The sequence below is a fragment of the Plecotus auritus genome (assembly GCF_963455305.1).
Source record: "Plecotus auritus genome assembly, chromosome: 7".
NCBI classification, from domain to species: Eukaryota; Metazoa; Chordata; class Mammalia; order Chiroptera; family Vespertilionidae; genus Plecotus; species Plecotus auritus.
In genome coordinates, this window is record NC_137774.1 from 37,407,444 (window position 1) to 37,426,098 (window position 18,655).

The following is an 18,655-nucleotide window of genomic DNA, read 5'->3' on the forward strand; positions in this document are numbered from 1 at the left end:
TGTACCATATTAATGTAAAATGTGAATAATAGGAAAAACTCCGGTGAGTATATGAAATTCTCTGTACTATCTTTGAAATTTTTCTTTAAATCTAGAATTGTTAAAAATAAAACATTTGCATGGCTGGTGTGGCTCAATGGTTAAGCGTCGACCCATGAACCAAGGGGTCAGGGTTCCATTCCTTGTCAGGGCACATGCCCGGGTTGCAGGCTCAATCCCCAGTTGGTGACGTGCAGGAAGCAGCTGATCAATGATTCTCATCATTGATGTTTCTCTCCCTTCCTCTCTCTGAGATCAATAAAAATATATTTTGGGGAAAAATAAAACATTTATTTTTTAAAAACTTAATCTTAAAAATAAATTAACCTTTTTATCTGACATCTCATCAAGGCAGCAGTGGTAGCAACTGATCTTCAAGTTTCTCTGCGTCGCCCAAGGATGACAAGAAGAAGAAAGCTGCTGGAAAGTCGGCCAAGAAAGACAAAGGCCCAGTGAACAAATCTGGGGCAAGGCCAAAAAGAAGGCGTGGTCCAAAAGGAAAGTTCAGGACAAGCTCAATAACCAAGTTTTGTCTGACAAAGCAACACATGACAAACTGTAAGGTCCTTCCCAACTATAGGCTTATCATGACCCCAGCTGTTGTCTCTGAGAGACGGAAGACCCCCAGTTCCTTGGCCAGGACAGCCCTAGGAGCTCCTTAGTAAGGACTTCCTAAACTAGCTTCAAAGCACAGAACTCAAGTCATGTACACCAGAAACACTGAGGGAGGGGACGCCCCAGCTGCTGGCGAAGATGCATGAACAACTGGCCCCACCAGCTGTACATTTTGAAAAATAAAATTTTATTAAATAAAAAGTGAATAAATTAAAATAAAACTTAGAAAAAGAAAATGTTTCTCAAACTTTGGCAGGCATCAGAATCCCTTGGAGGGGGGCTTGTTAGAATATACCTTGCTGGGTTCCTCTCTAAGGAGTATCATCAAGTAGGTCTGGAAAGAGGCCAGACAAGTTGCATTTCTAACAAGCAATGCTGAGACTGCTGGTCTGAAAATCACACTTTGAGAACCACTGACATAAAATTTAAACTATATGACTTTTCCTGTATTCTCATGAACACAGGCTCCCATTCATTCAGCATGGTCGGTCATTTCTTGGCTCATTCTGTCCATGACATCACCCAACATTAATTTACCAGGAAGGAAGAAGGAGACAACTGATGTCCAACTCAGTCACTGAGTGGAACAAAGTTCAACAGGGCCTGGAAAAATCACTTTTACCTTCCTCCCGCTTTTCTCCAACCTCTTCAAAGCTCTAGGCCATGGATCAAGCCATGCTTAAAACAATATACACACATATATATTTAAATGCATAAATTTCATTATAAAAATATGCTCATGGAGGAGAATTCAGAAAAAATAAAAGGAAGAAAAAATTACCCACAGCTTTCTCATCCAAAGACAACCACTTAATGTCTGTGTACGTTTATTTCCTAGTTTTTATTTCAACTATATTTTTCAAGTTTTTCTTTTTTCTTTTAAGTTTTTCTTTTAAACATTGTGTTAATCAGGAAGGACACACATTTTTGTATTCTGCTTTTTCACTTAACATATTTTTATATTGTTGTATAGTACTTGTGAACATTAAAGGACTGTATAACACTGCAACTCTTCCCCTCTTGTTGGATGTGCCAGTGTTTTCACTATTGTAAAAGGAAGTTCAAATTCCAGAGTTGCATGAATTCAGGTGTGGAAAAAAAGAAAACTTCCTTTATTTTTCTATAACTGAATTAATTTCCTTCTTATGCCCCAGATTTCTAGAAGCAAGAAAACATAATCAGGTACTTCTAGTTAAACTCAATTATAATCAGGATGTTTCTGCTCTCCCCAGCTCTTCACCTCTCTATTGCTGAGGGAGTAAATGGGGAGGTGACAACCACTTCTTGAGCTTTCTCTGCCTTGTCTCATGATAGCCTTCTGTTGTAGTATAGCAGGTGAGTCATCCCTGTCTGGCTCCTAGAAAGGCGGTAGTGGTGGTGTGTGTGTGGAAGTTGGACAGGGACCCTCCTCTATGCTGACAATCTGCTGATGTGTAGCCACATCCTCATCTGTCCATGTGGTATCCTCCTAACTCAGCCAGGAGAGTCCCCTCCCCACCCTCCCATCCCCAGAAGCTGGGAGAATCTGTTTCTGATCTCAAGCCTAGACATGCCAAGCTGTAGTTTCTGCCACATAGAATCTGCATCATAAAGGGGGGAGATTTGCCCATGAGGCTTGCTGCCTGCCTGCTAGGCCTTGCCTAGAATCAAGGTCTTTTCAATCCCCAGTTAAAGGGGGTTTATTAAACTTCAGATGGAACCAGGTTTACAGTTCCTGCTGTTTTGCTTCCTCTTCAAACTTTCCACCTATCTTCCCTCTCTAGTAAGTCTTATCTTTTCAGAGTGGAGGTGGGGAAAATTGTTTTTTTTATTTTTATTGTTTTGACATGTCTCTTCCTACCTCATTCAGTATTATACTTGAATACATAGTTTGTGAATTTAAAAACTGAGATTTTGTTGATTTTCTTCTCTGGTTGAGCCTCACAATCCAAAAGGAGGGATGTGGAGGTCTTGGATTTAAAGGGATTTTGAGAAGGGGAAAGATCATCCTGGTTATCATCTTATTATCCTTTCTTGTAACTAATGCTGCAAAAAGACTTGGGCACATGTCATCAGTGACCTTTGACAGACAGGGTAGGGCTGTCAACCCTATGTATGAGCCAAGGCCTGATCTCATTAGGGAAGGTGAGGGGAGGTTCTTGAGGCTAGAGGGAATAAGCCGGTGGGCCACCTTATATACAACAGTGGCACTGTCAAAGCAACTGGGTGTAATTGCCTCCCCTCCTCCTTCAGTGAGCAAAGACAGGGAGAAGGCCCTGACACAATTAAGGGTGCCCTTTCCAATCCACAGGTACAATCATTATCCAAAGCAATTGGCCTACTGAAATATAGTCCCACCTCCTCAATCTATCTATCTACCCCCTTTATGTATGTATAATTTAGATATTTTCTTTAAGTATTTTCCCAGAGTCAAATGTTTACTGAGTCAAAGAATTACTGAGTCAAAGAATAAAATTTGTATAATTTTTTAAAAATATATTTTTAGCCCTGATCGATTTGGCTCAGTGGCTAGAGCATTGGCCTGCGGACTGAAGGGTCCCAGGTTCGATTCCAGTCAAGGGCATGTACCTTGGTTGCGGGCACATCCCCAGTAGGGGGCGTGCAGGAAGCAGTTGTTCAATGTTTCTCTCTCATCGATGTTTCTAACTCTCTATCCCTCTCCCTTCCTCTCTGTAAAAAATCAATAAAATATACTTTTTAAAATATTTCTTTTATTTTTTAAAATATATTTTATTGATTTTTTTACAGAGAGGAAGGGAGAGGGATAGAGAGCTAGAAACATCGATGAGAGAGAAGCATCGATCAGCTGCCTCCTGCACGCCCCCTACTGGGGATGTGCCCGCAACCAAGGTACATGCCCTTGACCGGAATCGAACCCGGGACCCTTCAGTCCCCAGGCCAACGTTCTATCCACTGAGCCAAACCGGCTAGGGCTTTTTTATTGATTTCAGATAGGAAGGGAGAGAGAGATAGGAACATCAATGGTGAGAGGGAATCATTGATTGGCTGCCTCCTGCACACCCCCTACTGGGGATTGAGCCCGCAACCCAAGCATGTGCCCTTGACCAGAATCGAACCTGGTACCGTTCAGTCCCTAAGCTGACGCTCTATCCACTGAGCCAAACCAGATAGGGCAAAATTTGTATAATTTTGATGTTAAAGAATAGATGTACACCAATGTCACTGCAATAAATTTAATTTTAAAAAAAGAAGAGATGTACAGCCATAGTTTAAATACAGAAAGTGCCAAAGCTGTTAACTCAGAGTGGTCAAGCATCAGACACTGGTGGAGGAGAATAAATTGCTACAATCTTTCTGCAGGGAAATTTGTCAGTATGTCAATATGTATAATACACTTTGACCTAGCACCTCCACTTTTGGGAATTTATCTGAAAGAAATAACTGAACACATGAGCAAGGGTATATGTGCCAAGAGGTTCAAAGAAGCATGTCTATAATGGTTAAAAATAGACATGATTTAAATACCTAGTGATAAAAGATTATTAAATTAAAAAATAGTACTTCTATATGATGCAATATTGTGCAGTCACTAAAAATGATGACAAGCATCAATATTGACTGAGAAGAAGAAATATTTGTGAAAAGAGCAAATTAGAAAAAAATACATACAGTATTGTCCCTTTAAAAATTATATTGTATACATATGCAAAAAAGGCCTGAAGAAAACATACCAACATATTAATAGTGGTTATCACTAAGTGGTGGAATTAATAGTTGCTTTCTTGTTCTCAGTTATTCTTTTTCATATTTTTTACCTTATATTACACTAGAGGCCCGGTGCACAAAATTCGTGCACGGGTAGGGTCCCTAGGTCTGGCCGGTGATCAGGGCCAATCTGTGGGGTGACCGGCAGAGCAACTGGGGGGTCCCCACTGGCACCTGCCTTGGCTGGCCTGGCGCCACCCACTTGCCGGCCCCATCCCCCACCCCGCCGCCACCACCACCAGTCACCTCCCTCTGCGGAGCAACCAGCAGGGCGATCAAGGGGGCCCTGCTGGCACCTGCCTTGGCTGGCCTGGGGCCTGCGGGCTGGGGGCAGCTCCTGCATTGAGCGTCTGACCCCTGGTGGTCAGTGCACACCATAGCGACTGGTTGTTCCATTGGTCGTTCCACCGTTTGGTCAATTTGCATATTAGGCTTTTATTATATAGGATTACTTTTAAAATCAGGGGGGAAAACACGGAAAGGTAGCATATGTAATTAGGCTAGTTGGAATGTTATTTTATACATTTTAATCTGTTACTCACATGAAGATCTAGTTGCACTGAAATAGATTTCTTGGACTCCAGGCCTGTTTCACTTCACTCAGCTCAAGCCTTGCTCTTCCTTGTGGATAACTCCAGAATTCCTCACTCTCATTCACCCACCCCTCATTGTCTGTGCTTCCTCCCACAAGCCCCTATGCCATTCCCTCCAGGCTTCCTTAGTCCACATTCTTTTCAAAAGTGCCCCTGTGACAGCTCTCTGAAGTGTCACAGCCTGGCAGATCTCCAAGGACAGTTTCCCTTTACTGACTTTCAGCCAGACTTGGAGGTCATAAGTCCCCTGCAGCATGGGGCCTGGTATGGATGAGGGCGTCAGCCAAAGTGGCACTTCTGGGACACTTAATAGATCAAACAAAGTCCACTGCCAAGTAGTCACCTGGGCTGGGCCAGTAATGTACCCTGATAAGCTGCTTGAAAAGTCTGGTCTTCAACCCTTGGACTCTGGCCATGGGAGGACTCAGCACAATTTAAGGTCCTTCTCGTTTTGCTGGTTTGAGCCTCAGATGTGCCGTCTTCTGCCCTTAAACCTGGACATTGGAAGTGAGGGAGACACAAAGGGCAGGGAAGACTCCAACGAATGCCTGAGAAGGACAAACCTCTCAAGTACAGTCCCTTCACCCACTGAGGGCATTCACATTCCCCTCTGATTTATTTCCCCCGCAAAACATTATGGCGCGTGGGCTCATCTAGACCCTCAGAGCTGGAGAGGCCATTAGACATTATCTGCTCCAAGCATCTTCCTTTATAGCACACAGAAGCCAAGTGACTTGCCCGCTCATGGAGAGTTTATGATGTAGCAAGCACCAGAGCCCAGGTTTCCTGACTCCTAGCTCAGAGCTCTTTAATACTGTTTATCTTCTTCACAAGTGGGGTATTTCTAAAGCAAACTGTCTTGTGTCTTTTGTCATCTTACCTTCAAATCAACACTGACCCAATGTATGACTGTAAATCATCAAAACTAGAACATAAATGGGCCTGGCCCATTTGTTTTACCAATGAGAAACCGAGGCCTAGAGAGATTACTCAGGGTCACTTGACTGTCCAGGTTCAGAGCCAAACCACTGTTCTCATTCACAGCTGCTTTCATTATAGGTGGCCCAGGCCCACAGCCAAACAAGACTAAACACCATAGAAAGCAGGTTTGTGTCTCTAGGCACATACAGTCACCGGGAACTTCTTAGGCAAACTATCTCTACCTCTCTTTCCTCCTTTTTTTTTTTTTTTTTTCAATTGAGTGTGCTTGTGTTCAGTTCCTGGAGAGATAGTGACCCAGCATCTGTGGATGTTGATGCTGAGGAACAGAGCTCCCAACCTAAAAAAGAATAGATTAAGAGAAAGTGAGAGGTAGAGCTAGAATGTGTGTGTGTGTGTGTGTGTGTGTGTGTGTGTGTGTGTACGCCCACACACGCAGGCTGGGGGCCTGTTTAGGCTGAGTGTGAAAGTGTTATGGAGACCATATTTTCCAAATAAAATATTGAGACTGTGATCTAGTGCTTCATTTAATTAAAGGGCAGAATATTTCAAATCAGGATTGTCTTTTCTTGTAGACATCACACAGGCCATGCAATTGCCAAATCTTAGAGCAGAAAGTGACAGTGAATCATAGTATTCTGCCCCTAGCTTCTAGGTTGGTAAGTGTCTCAACAGTCCAAGATAACTATCTGTCCCTTCTCTACCTGATGTCTCCAGGGGGATAGTATCCATCCTTCACATATTCTCTGAGGGATGGCACATTGAGCAAGAATAGGAGATGGAGTGTACTAGTTGCCCAGGGCTGGGACATGGGCCCTCCCCTGGGACTGGGGTATGGGTTCAGCCTCATCCAATGACATGGAGTGCAAGTGAGAAGGGTGATTCTCCAAAGAAAAATCAGGGGACTATTTTTTTTTTCCAAATTTTTATTAAGGTATTATATGTGTACATATCTTACCATTGCCCCCCACCCCCACCCCACTCCCATACATGCCCTCACCCCCCAATGTTTTGCATCCGTTGGTTACTCTTATATGCATGCATACAAGTCCTTCAGTTGATCTCTTATTTCCCCCACCTCTCCCTAACCTTACCGCTGTAATTTGACAGTCTGTTTGATGCTTTACTGCCTCTGTAACTATCTTTTTGTTCATCAGTTTATAATGTTTTTCATTATCCCCAAATGAGTGGGATCATGTGGTATTTTTCTTTCATTGACTGGCTTATTTCACTTAGCATGATGTTCTCTAATTCCATCCAAGTGTCTACAAATGGTAGTAATTCCTTCTTTTTTATGGCAGCATAGTATTCCATTGTGTAGATGTACCATAGTTTTCTGATCCAGTCATCTGCTGATGGGCACCTAGGCTGTTTCCAAATCTTAGCTATTGTAAATTGTGCTGCTATGAACATAGGGGTGCATATATCCTTTCTGATTGGTGTTTCTGGTTTCTTAGGATATATTCCTAGGAGTGGGATTACTGGGTCAAATGGAATTTCCATTTTCAGTTTTTTGAGGAAACTCCATACTGTTCTCCACAGTGGCTGCACCAGTCTGCATTCCCACCAGCAGTGCACGAGGGTTCCTTTTTCTCCGCATCCTCGCCAACACTTGTCGTTTGTTGATTTGTTGATGATAGCCATTCTGACAGGTGTGAGATGGTATCGCATTGTCGTTTTGATTTGCATCTCTCGGATAATTAGTGACTTTGAGCATGTTTTCATGTGTCTCTTGGCCTTCCTTCTGTCTTCTTTCGAAAAGATTCTATTTAGGTCCGTTGCCCATTTTTTTATTGGATCCTTTATCTTCCTTTTATTAAGTTGTATAAGCTGCCTGTAGATGTTGGAAATTAAACCTTTATCAGTGATACCATTTGCAAATATGTTCTCCCATACAGTGGGGTTTCTTGTTGTTTTGTTGATGGTTTCTTTTGCTGTGCAAAAGCTTTTTATTTTGATGTAGTCCCATTTGTTTATTTTCTCTTTGGCTTCCATTGCCCTAGGGGCAGTATCACTGAAAAAGTTCTTTTGGCATATGTCTGAGATTTTGCTGCCTGTGGATTCCTCTAGTATTTTTATGGTTTCCCGTCTTATATTTAAGTCCTGTATCCATTTTGAGTTTATTTTTGTGTATGGTGTAAGTTGGTGATCTAGTTTCATTTTTTTGCATGTATCTGTCCAATTTTCCCAACACCATTTATTGAAGAGACTGTCTTGACTCCATTGTATGCTCATGCCTCCTTTGTCAAATATTAATTGTGCATATTGGTTTGGGTCAATATCTGGATTCTCTATTCTATTCCATTGATCTATATGTCTGTTCTTGTGCCAGTACCAGGCTGTTTTGAGGACAGTGGCTTTGTAATACAGCTTGAAATCTGGTATTGAGATCCCTCCTACTTTATTCTTCTTTCTCAGGATTGCTGTGGCTATTCGGGGTCTTTTTTTATTCCAGATGAATTTTTGGAGAGTTCTTTCTAGGTCTGTGAAATATGCTGTTGGTATTTTAATGGGGAGTGCATTGAATCTATAGATTGCTTTGGGTAGTATGGACATTTTGATGATGTTGATTCTACCAATCCATGAACATGGTATGTTCTTCCATCTGTTTACATCTTCCTCTATCTCTTTTTTCAGTGTCCTGTAGTTTTCCGCATATAGGTCTTTTACCTCCTTGGTTAGGTTTATTCCTAAGTATCTTAATTTTTTTTGGTGCGATGGAGAATGGGATTGCTTTTTTAGTCTCTCTTTCTGTAAGTTCACTGTTGGTGTATAGAAATGCCATAGATTTCTTGGCGTTAATTTTGTACCCTGCTACATTGCCGAATTCATTTATTAAGTCTGTTAGTTTTTTGATGGAGTCTTTCGGGTTTTTTATGTACAATATCATGTCATCTGCAAATAAGGACAGCTTTACTTCTTCTTTTCCAATTTGGATGCCTTTTATTTCTTCTTCTTGTCTAATTGCAATGGCTAATACTTCCAGTACTATGTCAAACAGGAGTGGTGAGAGTGGGCATCCTTGTCTTGTTCCTGTTCTTAGGGGAAATGGTTTTAGTTTTTGCCCATTGAGTATGATGTTAGCTGTGGGTTTATCATATATAGCTTTTATTATGTTGAGGTATGATCCCTCTATTCCCATCTTGTTGAGAGTTTTTATCAAGAAAGGGTGTTGGATTTTGTCAAATGCTTTTTCTGCATCAATTGATATGACTATGTGATTTTTATCTTTCAATTTGTTTATGTGATGTATCACATTTATTGATTTTCGGATATTGTACCATCCTTGCATTCTGGGGATAAACCCTACTTGGTCATGGTGTATGATCTTTCTGATGTACTGCTGGATCCGATTTGCTAGAATTTTGTTGAGTATTTTGGCATCTACATTCATGAGGGATATGGGCCTGTAATTCTCCTTCATTGTGTTGTCTTTATCTGATTTTGGTCAGGGGACTATTATTAGAAAAAGAGGACATGGGTCTCAGGGAGGAAAAAATAGCTCTGCACATAACAGAGACGATGATTTCCTAGAGGCAACATACTAGAATGGTTGATGGATCGTCAGCAATGATCCCAGTGATCTTCCTGTGCTACAGAGGCTGAAAAGATAAAGCTACGTTTCCCAGGTTGCATGCAGCTAGGATTCTGGGTGCAAATTAGGTTCTGCCACTTAGATGCATTTCTGCAAGATTTGAAAAGGGCAAGTGAGGTAGAGGTCATGCCATATTCATATATATAATTTCAAAGAGGAAGGGGGGGGGATAGGAACATCAATGATGAGAGAGAAGCATTCACTGGTTGCCTCCTGCACGTCCCCTACTGGGGATCGAGCCTGCAACCCAGGCATGTGCCCTGACCGGGAATTGAACTGTGGCCTCCTGGTTCATAGGTTGATGCTCAACCACTAAGCCACGCTGGCCAGGCGGTCATGCCATATTCTTGAGATGAGATTGCCATGTCTCGTCTCCAGGTTCAAGGATGTTGAGAGGAAATTCTGGCAGCAGCCATGGCAGCAACCCACATTCCAGTGTCCAGGTTGGGCTGGTGGCAGCAGCCTCCTGTTTTAGCTTTCTGGTACCTGGATTGTAGCTAGAACAGCATGTCTTGGAACTCAACCTTCCTGAAGGTCATAAAGGGAATGGCTTCCCTGGGAACGTTCTGGGAGTTATTTGTAAAAGCCTACTCCTCCTGCCCTTCCAGGGGTTTGGTCATTGCCTAATCTTTGTGTTGAATTCATTCTGTTTTTAAACCCTGGAAGTGATTTTGTTCTCTCACCTGATTCATGACTGATAATATATCGGTGTGGTTTGAAGAAGCACCTGGGTGATTTGATTCTGATATGACCTCTCTTCTCCTTGAGAATCACTGATGTAAGAGAAGAATGACATGAAAAGATGTCTGTGACATACTAAGAAATGAAAGGAAATTACAAAGTTGCAAATTGTCTGATTCTGTGCTCCCTTTCCTCAAGGTGTATGAGTCTATAACCCAGATATCTGCCTCGGGAGATTGCCGATATTTCCAGCCTCAGAGTTCCTAATTATTCATATTCAAGGATTCTGGCCTCTATTCCCCATACTCTGGTATCCACCCTCAAATAAGATTTTTCAAGAGGCTCATTGTTCCAGAGACTGCAAAATGTTCAGCCTTCAGTGTGTTTTCATCATCAGTTTTTGTTCCTTGCTGTAGTACTAACCCCAATCTTTGTGTGCAGCAGACCTTATTGAAGATATGAAACACAGAATCACAACACTTCACCGTTTGGGTGACAGCTTACCACTGAACATTAGATATCAGTGCCCTTGATAACTACCTGCCATTCTCCCTCCTTAAGACAGTGCTTGATGTCCCTGTGTTTGCCACCTTTCCCAGGGCTGCCCACTAGCCTACGCTGTGCCGTAGAGCAAATTAGAAAAAGATGCGTGCTCTGAATGGTGCTGATGCAACACCTGCCCCAAAAGAACATGTGGGCAACTAAGGAGTTTATGCTCCATCTTAACTGGGCAGCTGCCACTCTGTTCTGGCCAATTGAAGTAACCTATCTAATAAAGAGGGAATATGCTAATTAACCATCACTCCATCACAAAGATGGCTGCACCCACAGCTGAGGCCAAGTTCCCATAAGGAGCCTTAACAAGCAATCAGCAGGGACCTGAGGCTACGCCCTCCCCTACCAGGTGGGGCTTGACGGGGGACCTCAGGCTGGCAGGGCTTGACAAGGGATCTCAGGCCACGCCCCCCACCTGGCAGGGCTTGACAGGGGACCTCAAGCTGCACTTCCCGTCCTGGTGCTGGGCTAGGGGACCTCAGGCTGCTTCCCCCCCCCCCCCCGCCCCAGTGCCAGGCCAGGGGACCTCAGGCCACGCCCCCCACCAGGTGGGGCTTGACAGGGGACTTCAGGCCGCGCCTCCCACCCCAGCACCAGGCAGGGGGACCTCAGGCCACAACCCTCCGCCCCAGCACCGAGCCAGGGGACCTGAGGCTAGCGGGGCTTGACAGGGGACCTCAAGGTGCACCCCAGTGCTGGGTCGGGGGAACTCAGGCCACGCCTCCCACCCAGGGGGGACCTGAGGCTGCACCCCCCTGCCGATGGGGCTTGACAGGGGACCTGAGGCTGTTCTCCCCTCCCAGTGCCGGGCCAAGGGACCTGAGGTTGTGCCCCCCCCCAGCCTGGCGGGGCTTGACGGGGGACCTCAGGCCATGCCCCCACCCAGCAGGGCTTGACAGGGGATCTCAGGCCATGTCCCACAGCTGGCGGGGCTTGACGGGGGACCTCAAGCCCCCCCCCCCCCCGGTCTGGCCTGGGGGACCTCAGACCATGCCCCCCGTCCTGGTGCCAGGCCAGGGGACCTGAGGCTATGTTCCCTGCCCGGCGGGGCTTGACAAGGGTGGGACTAGCCAGGTCTGGATCTATCCCAATGAGGCAGGGGGGCGGCCGGGTCTGGGTCTCACACAATTTTGAGACATATGTGGGTGGGCAGGGACTTGACTCTGGGTCCCGTGGTGTGCCTCAGACTCTGACAGGAGGAAGGTTTTCATATACATTTTACTAATTTTCTTTCATCTCTGACATTTCTATTATAGAGAAAGGGAAAATAGCAATATTAAATTATTTCCTCTAATTAATCCCCTTTTAATGTGCATGAATTTTGTGCACCGAGCCACTAGTATCAGGAATAATGTGAGCCAGGCTTGCAGGCCTTGTAAAAGGAAAAAAAAAAAAAAGCCAGAAACTCAGATTTTAATTTTATTGTTGTTATGGTTAATCCTCACCCAAGAATATTTTTCCATTGATCTTTTTAGAGAGAGGGAAGAACAGAGAGAAACATCAATGTGAGAGAAACACATTGATTGGTTGCCTCCTGCACGTGCCCCAACCAGGGCCCAGGATAAAGAGGAGCCTGCAACCAAGGTAGGTGCCCTGGACCGGAATCGAACCGGAGACCCTTTGGTCTGCAGGCTCTATCCACTGAGCCAAACCTGCTAGGGCTCAGATTTTATTTTTATTTTTATTTTTTTTATTGTTATTCCCATTTTATTTATTTTTTATTTTTTTTAATAAATCTTTATTCAAATTATTACAATTGTTTCTCCTTTTTCCCCCCATAGCTCCCCTCCACCCGGTTCCCACCCCACCTTCTGCCCTTACCTCCCCGCCACTGTCCTATCCATAGGTGTACGATTTTTGTCCAGTCTCTTCATGAACCCCCCATACCCCTTTCCCCCTGAGAATTATCAGTCCACTCCCTTTCTATGCCCCTGATTCTATTATATTCACCAGATTATTCTGTTCCTCAGGTTTTTAATTTACTTGATTTTTAGGTTCACTTATTGATAGATATGTATTTGTTGTTCATAATTCTTATCTTTACTTTTTTCTTCTTCCTCTTCTTTAAGAATACCTTTCAGCCAAAACCGGTTTGGCTCAGTGGATAGAGCGTCAGCTTGTGGACTGAAGGGTCCCGGGTTCGATTCCGGTCAAGGGCGTGTACCTTGGTTGCGGGCACATCCCTAGTGGGAGGTGTGCAGGAGGCAGCTGATCGATGTTTCTCTCTCATCGATGTTTCTGGCTCTCTATCCCTCTCCCTTCCTCTCTGTAGAATATCAATAAAATATATTTAAAAAAAAAAAGAATACCTTTCAGCATTTCATATAATACTGGTTTGGTGGTGATGAACTCCTTTAGCTTTTTCTTATCTGTGAAGCTCTTTATCTGCCCTTCAATTCTGAATGATAGCTTTGCTGGGTAGAGTAATCTTGGTTGTAGGTTCTTGCTATTCATCACTTTGAAAATTTCTTGCCACTCCCGTCTGGCCTGCATAGTTTTTGTTGAGAAATCAGCTGACAGTCGTATGGGTGCTCCCTTGTAGGTAATTAACTGTTTTTCTCTTGCTGCTTTTAAGATTCTCTCTTTGTCTTTTGCTCTTGGCATTTTAATTATGATGTGTCTTGGTGTGGTCCTCTTCTCTCCTATGAGCCCAGCCAAGAGACTGAAGGGTCCCAGGTTCGATTCCAGTCGAGGTTGCGGGCTTGATCCCCTGTAGGGAGCATGCAGGAGGCAGCCGATCAATGATTCTCTCTCATCATTGATGTTTCTCTCTCTCTCTCTCCCTCTCTCTCCTCTCTCTCTCTCCCCCTCTCTCTCCCTGTTCTTTCCTCTCTCAAATCAATATATATATATATATATATATATATAGAGAGAGAGAGAGAGAGAGAGAGAGAGAGAAACATCAATGATGAGTATATATATATATATATATATATATATATATATATATATATATATGAATGATAGCCTGCTTTCCACATTTAGTCCACAAATCTTTGTGGAATGCCTATTGTGCAAGCACCATGCTAGGCACAGGGGATACGATGATAAACAAAAGCAGACAAGGCCCAGCTCTCATAAAGTTTATAATCTAATGAGGGAAAATACTTCAGTTGAATAATCACCTTAAATAAATGTATGATTACAAAATAAGATTAATGCTATTGTGATAGATACTCTAGTAGTCCCTCAATGTCCATTCTCCCTTTATGAGTAGCACAGGTAAATGTCCACTTTCAGGTAAACATATGGTTACCTAGAATAACAAATACATTTATCAGCCTTCTTGCATCTAGATGTGGTCATGTGGCTAAATTCTGGCCAATAGTAACAGAAATGGTATGTATAACTTCCAGAAAATGTCTTTAAAGGAGGAGGCTTGCCCTTTTCTCCTCTTTCTTCTTCTTGATTGTGGCAATGTGGACATAATGGCTGGAGCTCCAACTGCTTTCTTGGATCATAAGGTGACTTTGGGAATGAAAGCCATGTGTAGTGGAACAACAAGACTGAAGAAAACCTGGATTCCAGGCACCATGGATTAGCCCAGGACTTACACATGTGAAAGAGAAATGAACTTTAGTTTTGTTTAAGCCACTGTGACTTGGAGTTTTTTGTTTTTTTTTTGATTTTTCAGTTACAACAGGGAGATATATGGTTTTATCAGTATGTATAACATGGAATCTGACCCATACTGGGGGCTTCTTTGAGGAAGTGATGCTTTAGTTGAGTGAGCCAAGAATGAAGTGGGATGAAAAAGAGTTTCAAGCAAAAGGGAAAAAGTCCCTTTGCAATGGCCCTGAGGTGGAAGGGAGCTTGGCATGTTGAAAGGAAGAGAAGGAAGGCCAGGTGGCTGTGACAGAAAAGCAAGGAGAGAAGTGGCACAAAATGAAATCAGAAAGATGACCACATAGGGCCTCATAGGCTTGTTAAGACTTTTGGTCTTTATCCCAAGAATAATGGGGAGCCATTGAAGGGGTTTCAGCAAGGTTGGATTTGCTCTCCCCTTGGCTAATAGTTCCATTCATCTGAAACAGTTACCACGCCCCACCCCAGAATATCCTTGAGGCCCAGACAAAATATTGTTTACCTGTGGATAAATTTGTTTTTTTTAAATCATTTTATTGCTGTGGTAAAATATGTTACACAAAATTTGCCACTTTAAGTGTTTTTAAGTGTGCAATTCAGTGGCTTTAATTACATTCACAATATTGTGCAACCATTACCACTATCTATCCCCCACTTTTTTTTGTTGATGAACTTTTGCACTTACTAAACATTTAACAACTGTGTGTGGGATTGAACTGTATCATTGCAGCAGTCACTGTGTGTGAATTCTTAGAAAGTGGGCTGTGGGCTGTGAGGAACAGTTGACCAAGTCAGGGTCAGCTAGGGCCAGCCTGAGGAATGTCATATCCTGGCCAGCAGGTCCGCCAATCTGTCAGCTGTCACCAGTCAGGTCATTTGGTATGCTTTACTTAAGAGGAAGAATATATCCCCTGAACTGGAACAGGGATGAGACCAGAGTTAACTGATGTTTGATGTCTTTCAGGATCTTAGGAAAACGTTCTGACCTAGTTGATCTACCAGAGAATGCCAGAAGCAACGGGGATTTTGTCTGTGATTCTCAACCAGGGGCAAACAGTTCTCTGTGGATATACACAGTGGTGTGCCCAGGATACATGAAGCCCCAGGAGAGACACGGGGCATTCTCCTGGAGCATTCATTTGACTTGATGGGAAATAACGCACATGCTTTTCTTTTCAAACAAATGTACATGCATTATGAGACAGAAAGTGACATAATGAAGTTTAAGTGTAAAATATAAGGTTTAAAGAGATTACACTTGCTGGTTTGGACCTTACTCTCAGATTTCCAGGAATATTTGTCCCTTCCCCCAGCTGATAGTAGTATTTTGGTATAGCATAGTGATTATGAATAGACTCTCAAGCCAAAGACCCAGAGTCATCCTCTCGCTCTGACATTTCTTAGCTGTGTCACCTTGGACAAATTATACAACCTAGCTGAGTCTCAGTTTCCTAATCTGTTAAACAAGAAAAATGATTGTACCTCGTTATGTGTTAAATATTTATAAAATGCTTAGCACACACCAAGTATGCACTAGGAGTTCTTTTTTAAAAAATATATTTTTATTGATTTCAGAGAGGAAAGAAGAGGGAGAGAGAGATAGAAACATCCATGATGAGAGAGAATCATAGATCCACTGTCTCCTGCAAGTCCCCCACTGGGGATCGAGCCCACAACCCGGGCATGTGCCCTTGACCGGAATCGAACCTGGGACCTTTCAGTTCGCAGGCCAAGGCTCTATCCACTGAGCCAAACCGGCTAGGGCTGGGAGTTCTTTTTTGTTTTTTTTTAAAAATATATTTTATTGATATTTTTACAGAGAGGAAGGGAGAGGGATAGAGAGCTAGAAACATCGATGAGAGAGAAACATCGATCAGCTGCCTCCTGCACACCCCACACCGGGGATGTGCCCGCAACCAAGGTACATGCCCTTGACCGGAATCGAACCCAGGACCCTTCAGTCCGCAGGCCGACGCTCTATCCGCTGAGCCAAACCGGTTTCGGCTGGGAGTTCTTTTTTAAATTTTATCTTTATTGTTGAAAGTATTGCAGATGTCTCTTTCCGTCCCCACCCCCCTCCCCCACTCATGAACCTCCTTTATTGGTAAGAGTAATAGTATGACATGGTAATGGTTTAGACCTTGGGCTATCTTTTCAAAGTTTTTAAACTTACAATACTAGCAGTGCTCTCTGCTGATTGTAAAATATTCAAACAATATAGAACTCAGTATAAGAAATCATGAAAGTTTCTACTTCCCCTAAATTCCAGTGACCAGACCAGAGGTAAACACAAATAACTGTTGCTGTGCATCCTTCCTTCCAAACATTTTTAAAAATTCAACATTTATTGAGCACCATGTACTTTATACCCTGTTACATTTTCCTCCTCATTCTTCTGCTGTGTTTTAGGGCATTTTGGCTGTGATGCTGATCATAGCCTTCTTCCAGAAACTTGTGATGGGTGGCATTGCTGAGAATAAATTAAAAACTGTGCTCCAGCCGAAACCGGTTTGGCTCAGTGGATAGAGCGTCGGCCTGCGGACTGAAGGGTTCCAGGTTCGATTCCGGTCAAGGGCACGTGCATTGGTTGCGGGCACATCCTCAGCGGGAGGTGTGCAGGAGGCAGCTGGTCGATGTTTCTCTCTCATCGATGTTTCTAGCTCTCTGTCCCTCTCCCTTCCTCTCTGTAAAATATCAATAAAATATATTTTTTAAAAAAAACAAAACTGTGCTCCAGACCCAAAGCTGTGAGCAGTAGCCACTCTGTCCACAACCTCCCTCTAGGAAAAGCACTTCGACAAAGGATCTTTTATGGAGAATCTGAAGAGACTGAGACACTAGGGAGCTTCAGGAAAAATGGTCTTGACATTTTTTTGTTGTTGTTCTCTTTAACTTCAGGCTTCCATCTTAATTTTGTGATTTCATACTTCATGTGTGAGAGGAGTATGGTTGAAGGTTGAAGGCTGATAGAAGCTGCTAGTTCTTCCACTTCATTTCTCAATATTTCCCTCTTTCTTCAGTCATGGACAGGGCTACTCTGCTGTTTACTTTGTGAATTGTAGTAATGAAGGAACCCAATGAACTTGCTCAGAATCGGCAATGAACTGTGGTACCAACTCTTCCCACTTTTCAGGTACAATCAAATCTTTATCTGCATAAATAAGAAGATCAAGTGAATAAGAAATGTCCAACAGTAGCAGAAATGCTACTATAGCTGTGATCTGTCTGATCACTGAACACATTTCACCTTGGATAGCTTTCTGAGACTTTTCTCTGGGTGTACTGTCTTCTTTGGGAGTCTTATCCACTCAGTATCAAATTGCCATCTTTCAAGGACCTCACCACCTTTTTAAAATATATATTTTTATTGATTTTTAGAGAGGAAAGGAGAGGGAGAGAGAGATAGAAACATCCATGATGAAAGTGCATCATTGATTAGCTGCCTCCTGTAACCCCACACTGAGGATCAAGTCTGCAACCCAGGCATGTGCCCTGACCAGGAATTGAACCGTGACCTCCTGGTTCATAGGTCAATGCTTAACCACTGAGATACACCGGCTGGGCACCACTTTTTTTTAAATACATTTTTATTGATTTCAGAGAGAAAGAGAAAGGGAGAGAGAGATAGAAACATCAATGATGAGAGAGAATTATTGATCGGCTGCCTTCTGCATGCCCCACACTGGAGATCAAGCCCGCAACCTGGGTATGTGCCCTTGGCCGGAATCAAACCTGGGACCCTTCAGTCCACAGGCTGATGCTCTATCCACTGAGCCAAACCAGCTAGGGCTGGGCACCACTTTTAATATTCGAGATGACTACCACCAGTTTCTGAACTGAACACTTGTGTAACCAATCTTTTAGTTGTTCCATCTCATTATTTAGGTATTTCATGAACTCAGGATCAGTTACTAGCAAGGTGAGTCACATTTCTGCATTTGAACAGAGGTTCCAGATGGATATATGGGCTTTATGCCACACTAATATACAATGCTGTTGATGCCAAATGAAAAGAACTCCCAGGAGTACTGCCCCCCCATGGCCAGGCCCACAGATTCGGCCCACGCCCACAGGAGATGCCAACCACAAGGCTCCGCAGCTGCTTCCTGACACTGGTTTCAAATGTCTAAACATAAAGTTTAATACTTCTAGCATGCACATCTTATCATATGTCAATTGTGCCTCAATAAAATGGTCAAAAATTTGATAGGAAAAATCAATATAATCTAGGATTTTACTAATACAAGGGCAGTTGTATGCTGGAACTGGCTTGTCCAGCTTGTGAAAGCTGATAAGTTTTAAGCAAGCCAGTTGTTAACTACAGCCA

The 18,655-nt window shown here is 43.2% G+C and overlaps 1 protein-coding gene and 1 pseudogene across 2 annotated transcripts in view; one reads left to right on the forward strand and one right to left on the reverse strand.

The window, feature by feature from the left end:
• The window catches only part of PAFAH1B1 (platelet activating factor acetylhydrolase 1b regulatory subunit 1), a 133,471-nt gene that overhangs the window by 19,509 nt on the left and 95,307 nt on the right, over positions 1-18,655 (forward strand). The window lies entirely within an intron of this gene.
• Positions 17,326-18,368, reverse strand: LOC308252541 (mitotic spindle assembly checkpoint protein MAD2A-like; annotated as a pseudogene). Its single transcript has 2 exons — positions 18,129-18,368; positions 17,326-17,673 (listed from the first exon to the last, which is right to left on the reverse strand). The product of its transcript is annotated as a mitotic spindle assembly checkpoint protein MAD2A-like (transcript).